This window comes from Athene cunicularia, assembly GCF_003259725.1.
Source record: "Athene cunicularia isolate RWA chromosome 7 unlocalized genomic scaffold, athCun1 chr7_part1, whole genome shotgun sequence".
Classification (NCBI taxonomy): Eukaryota; Metazoa; Chordata; class Aves; order Strigiformes; family Strigidae; genus Athene; species Athene cunicularia.
Genome location: NW_020799107.1, coordinates 36,956,046 through 36,962,250, shown reverse-complemented (window position 1 = coordinate 36,962,250; position 6,205 = coordinate 36,956,046). Strand labels below are relative to the sequence as shown.

Here is a 6,205-nt window from a genome sequence, read left to right as displayed (position 1 = left end):
TCTATATCTCTCCACCTCACAGTCTTGACATCAATTTGATGGGGACCACCCAGGTTTGCTGGTAGCCACGCCACCATCACAACTCCAGCCATCTGATTAATGATACAACTATCCATCAATTCATGATTTATATTTAGAGTCCAGACAAACAAATAAAAGTCCTTTACTAATTCTCCTCCATGATGACTCCCTCTGTTTACTCAGAGGGGCCTAAAGGAGGGTGAGCCCCGCAGGATATGTCCAAAAAAAAGGACATTTTGAATTTATTTGTTTCCAGAGCACAGTAAAAGTTCTCTTTGTGTGTGCAACTGTCCTCGGAAGGTGTCTCCTGTCAAGCCTGGCATCTGAAAGTCAGATATCAAAGACTGAAAACCAGAAAGGCTGTTTACATTCAGAGTTGTCTTCCAGAGCTTAACATCACACTTCAAAGTATGTACAAAGCTGGAATAAATTCTGCTTGTCCCGTATTTCACAACACTCATTTTAATTGCATTTAAAACAGATACAATTTTGAAAATTGGAAAAGAACTGCTGCATAAAAATTAGGTTTAAAAATATTCAGAAATGCTCGTCCGTAGTCAAATGAGACAAGAAGGAAAGGCTATTTCCTTGTCTGCAGTTTAACACTAATTTTGTAGTGCAAATGGAACACTAAGGAACAGAATATTTATCATCATGCAGTATTTGCCAGGATCTTCAGTACTTTAACTACTGTTCTTATTACTCTCCAAGGTATCGTGCAGCAGGCAGAGAAGCTAAGGGCTGGATGACCTGAGGACGCTCCTGAAGAGGTGCCGTGTCCTGTGTTTCACAGCACAGACCAATCGGAATGACCGTAAATCTGGTGATAAAAATCCAGGAACAGCATCCTGGGGTGCCCCCCACACGGTACAACCAGCCGGTCAAGCGAGGGGATGGTCCTGCTGAAGGCAGTGCTGGGCCCACCCCTGGAGAGGGAGGTGACAGTCCTTGAGGGTGTCCAGGAGGGCAGCTGAGCTGGCAAGGGGCAGCCGAGGGCCCTGGGCTTGTCTGGGCTGAGAGAAGGGGCTGAGGGGCGACCTCATGGCTCTCCCCAGCTTCCCGAGGGGGGGACGTGGAGAAGGAGGTGCTGAGCTTCTCCCTGGGATCCAGGGACAGGATGCGCGGGAACGGCCCAAAGCTGCGCCCAGGGAGGCTCAGACTGGGCACAAGGCAGCAGTTCTTTGAGAGAGTGGGCAAACCCTGAAACAGGCTTCCTGGAGAGGTGGTCGACGCCCCAAGGCTGTCAGGGTTTAAGAGGCATTTGGACAATGCCCTTAATAATTTGCTTTAACTTTTATTCAGCCCTGAACTAGTCAGGCAGTTGGACCAGATGATCACTGTAGGTACCCTCCAACTGAAATACTCTTTTCTATTCTATTCTATTCAGGATGAAAGTTTTAAAAAGCAATGGCTCTGCAGTTGGCAAACTGCACAGACAAGAAGTCAGAGCTTGTTAACTGATGAGCCTGTGTGTGTGTAACACAGCTGCCTCCTGCACTGGTCACTGGGATGTCTTGAGCCTCGAACCATCACTCTCATGGGGAAAACTTGAATTAAACAAAAACATCCTCAGCTTGTTGACACAACTGGCACACACCTAACGCCAGAGAGCTGCCACTTTATTTCCCACCAATGAGGCCCAGAGCTCCATTTACACCGACACACACGCTCTTGTCCTACGTCCTATTTCAGCACTCGGCACCGCTCCACGGGGAAGCTGCCAGGGCCAGCTCAGGAACTAAAGATGAGGGAGATGGTGTAAGGAGGCCAGTGGGAGATATAGAGACTGAAATACCGACTGGTGTGAGGCTGAGATTGCTCTGGACGGGCTGGTTGTGCTTTTACCAACATGCCTTTGTTCTCTGGCAGAAGCGAGACATTGAGTCTTTTTCACTAAACTCAAAGCAGTTTTCCTGATATTTGATTCACTCCAAAACTTAAACAACAAAGATTAGGAATAATACAACTGTACTGTGGGTGTATAATCACTATTCTTGCTCTTAAAAGTAATTCCCACTGCCATTTACAAGATGTGCAATGGAAAACAATCACAGTCTGTACAAATATGACTAATTTGTACCCTGCCCCCTGCCTGACTGCGTGTGGCCACGCTCTGAACCCGAGGCTCAGTACAGCTCTTCGCGGCATGATTCACCTCTCCGAGATGCCCCCAAGCTCACCTCCTGGTTTCTCAGCGCAGTCAGGGAACAAACGCAGCACACAGATAGCCAGGGAGGTGCTGGAGATGGTGCAAGACCAGCAGGAGAAGGGCACGGTCGGGAGAGCCCTGCACAGCAAAACCTCCCTGTTCCAGCCACGAGGAGTTCTCGTGTGTGCACGCACGCTCCTCTGCCGGCCCTCAACGAGTTCAGCCACAAACCAAGAGCTTTCGGCTGCAGATCAGCTCTTGCATCCCTGCAGCTCCACCACGCCCAGGAGTAGCTCCCCAGGGACCATCTTCTGGACCATCGTGGTGGAGCCCATCCCGCGGGAGGGGGCTCTGGAGCACCCCACGTCCTTCTCCCGGGCCGGCCCGTTCCGCCCTTGCAGGACACCTCTCGGGGGGTTTCAGCCCCAAACAGGCACCCGTCCCACGCTCTGCTCACTGCAAAGTTTTTCTAGGTGCACGAAAGAGAAAAAAAACCTTTCACATCCCTTTACTGAAATGATGACAGTGACTCACGCTGCATTTTTTCTGATTCAAAATTACGCCACGCGCTGAAGAAGTGATAAATAAGTCATCTGCTACTCTCACGCTACGAAGCACAAGGACTCCCTCTCCAACACCCCTGCACTATTTACAATGCATACTGATTGTTCAACATACACTGACACTGGAAATACTCTCCCAGAAACATTGGTTTTTCTCGTGCAGTCATCAGATGTTACTTTATGAATACACATGAAGTAAATACAGCTGTTTAAATGTGAGAAAAAACACATTTCCCGAGATCAATAACAAGGAAACGGAGTGAGACTCTACCTATTTACCATCCTTCCCATTGGCTCTGTGCAAATTATGTGAGCGTGGAGGGTTGCACTGTGATTTTATCCCTTCCAGAACTGTGTGGAAGCTCTCTGGGAAGCAACTCAAGGCAAAAGATCATGCATGAAAGCAAAGTATTTAGAGGGAAAGAATGAGTCTGTAACTATTATATAAAATTTATTATGTAGTATTTTTTATATGATGCATTTGGGAACATACAGGACTGTGTTAAATAGTTGTAGTTTATATGACTTGAGGGATTTTCATCATTATTAGTCATTACCTTTTATTGCTTTGCTTTAGTATAAATACAAGAGATTAACACCCATAAAGAAGAGGCTGGTTAACGCAGACCACTAGTACGACTCCTCTACGTGACCAGATTTATTGTGCATTCCAGTGCCAAGAGGGCACTGGCAGCCAGTCCTGCAGGACTGGCACTTGTGCTGGGGAACGAAGGGAAGCACGAAACAGCCTGGAGATCAAGTAAAATGGAGGAATTGGGGGTCAGGATCCTGAATTCCAGGCAGAGACAGACTGAGAAACCAGTAACAGTACATGCTGCAGCGATCAGAGGTGGTGGAAGTGAAGGATGGGAGATGGGATGAGAGGGGTGAATACACCATCCCCTGGTGCTAAATAACAAACCTGCGAGTTGCCACATGCCGCATCTCTGCCTCGGCTCTTAAGTCGTATTTATGTTCTGGTTAGTATTACATGTGCAACAGCGGCAGTATTTGTACTTATTCAAGCATCTAACTTATGTGGATTTATCTATATTCATACAGGCACATACGCAGATACTTTTATTTATCCATCCATCCATAAAAGCCTACATAAACGCACGTACAAAACCTTAAGTTAGCTCTGTGGGTTAGCAAGCTCTCCTCCTCCTCACAGAAGGGTATTTACGATGAACAGTGTTCTGGAATATACTGATGCAATACTACACATTCCACTGGAATTGTGATTTCCAGCATTACCAAGTATCTATGACTGTGCAGAAGCATTAATGTGTGCAGTAAGCCGATAGCATCTGAAAGAAACATAATCAGGCTCCTCGCTTCTTTGCCTTACTGACAAGTCGTTCCTCTTTTCACACTTGTTTCGGTTTTGCTTCTTAGTCCCTCTTTCCCCACTGAATTCTTGCATTTTAAAACCAGTCCTGGTCAAAAACCTGCTGTGTCCCACCGCAACCCACTGCTGTATTTCTCTCCAGCTGACAGCCTCGCTCCCTCCCGCCTCGCTAAGTCCCAGCCGCGACTGACCGCTCGGCTGGGAGGTGGCTTGGCAGAAGTTTCCAGGCAGTGCGAGGCAGCACTGCTGGGAGCAGGACACCCACCACCTTCTCCCTCTCTGCCACGATCTCTGTGTGTCCCATCTCCGGAGCGCTGAGGACTAACGGCCACTAACGCAACCACAAACCATCCACCGGTCCAAGGCGCCCTCCTACCTACCCCCCGGCTCCACCCTTGGCGGTCGGACACGGTCAAGGTCATCGCTCAAAAACTGAAAGTGGTAACAAGACAGGAGAAAAACTTACTCCTCGCTTCAGAGCGATGCACGTGCAAACCCGTATCAAAGGGCGGCGCACGCTGAAGTGACAAATTTATCATTGTGCAAGATCCTCTGCAAAAGTGCCTTAGTTATAAAAGTGTTAAAAGGCAACACTGCAGTTAAGCAAACTGCCAAAACATCACAAGATATAAAGCAAATTAAATCAATAAATTCATCTTTTTATAGGCCTGGACACCTTCCAGTGAACTTCACACCTTACAGTTCTTTTATAGTCTTAATTTAACATCACATCCACGCATGTTATTTTTGAAGAATGGTCAAGAATAATTTTTACACAAAATCAAAGAGTTAAACAGCTTAAACAGTTCGTATTAAAAGAAAGGCGAACCTCAGTGCTGTTTGGCAGATATTGTTCTCTTTTTTTTTTTTTTCTATGGTCATGAATTTGCAGGCAGCCCTGACGGGATCTTGCCTCCTTCCCATCCTGTCAGACCACAGAGAGTCTGCAGGAGAGCTAGCAGGCAGTTTTTCCCCCAGACCTTAAAAATGGGGATGGTGACAGTGCCTAACTGAAGACTCTGATTTGCATGACTTACCTCTTAAAAAATCATAGAATCCCAGACTGATTTGGATGGAAGGGACCTCAGAGCCCCTGCAGTGCCACCCCCTGCCCCGGGCAGGGCCACCTTCCACCAGCCCAGGTTGCCCAAAGCCCCGTCCAACCTGGCCTTGAGCCCTTCCAGGGAGGGGGCAGCCACAGCTTCTCTGGGCAGCCTGTGCCAGGGCCGCACGCCCCTCACAGGGGAGAATTTCTGCCTCAAACCTAATCTAAATCTTCAGTTTTAAACTGTTACCCCTTGTCCTGTCACGACAGTGGAGAGTTCACCGTTAAACAGCTTATCCCATATAATGAAATAACACCATGTATGTAACTATGCTCTTATTTGGAATAATATCTCACATGCCAGTTCTCAGGAAGACATTAAGCAGTTCTCCAAGCAGCTCAGCGAAACTCAAGCACTTACCGGACAACTCCAACTCTGCTGTTTTTAAGGAGTGTTCTCAGGTGCCAGCGGCAGGCGGGGGAGCGCAGGAGCGCCTGTGCCAGCGGCAGGAATCGAAGGCAGCCTCACCTGGAGTGAGGGAGAGGTCGGGGTTGGACAACCTCAACCATGCCTTGACGCCTCTGAATTCAAGGATTCCCTTCTGAAAGCTGTCCCAGCCACAGAGCACTCCACTCAGTTACACAAGCCTGCCTAAAGCCTTGTAAAAAGTTCCCGTTTACATATTGATTAGCACTGCCAGAGGTTTCTCTGCAAAGCAAGTGGAGGCAGCCTGAGAGGCTCAGCAGTCGGCAGCGAGCAGGCAAGGCTAGACCCTGCTGCGCCATCGGTAACTGCCTGTCACCACCCTCCATCCTTCTCCCCCTCCCACACCTTCCTGACACAAACAGATGGCAAGGTACACCCCAAAAAAGATCCTTATCGTGATAGACAACTTCTAGGTTATATTGGTGTTTAAATCCCACCACTGATGGCTGGTGTAGCTCAGTTGCTTTGTAAAGGTACGTTTTCTGCAGCATATTTTTAGTCAGGAGGAGGCTGAGGGGAGACCTCCTGGCCCTCGGCAACTCCCTGCCAGGAGGGGGCAGAGAGGGGGGATGAGTCTCTGGAGCCAAGG

The 6,205-nt window shown here is 48.3% G+C and overlaps 1 protein-coding gene across 1 annotated transcript in view; it reads right to left on the bottom strand.

Moving 5' to 3' along the window:
* The window catches only part of GALNT13 (polypeptide N-acetylgalactosaminyltransferase 13), a 78,639-nt gene that overhangs the window by 66,887 nt on the left and 5,547 nt on the right, over nucleotides 1–6,205 (bottom strand). The gene's annotated exons all lie outside the window — the stretch shown is intronic.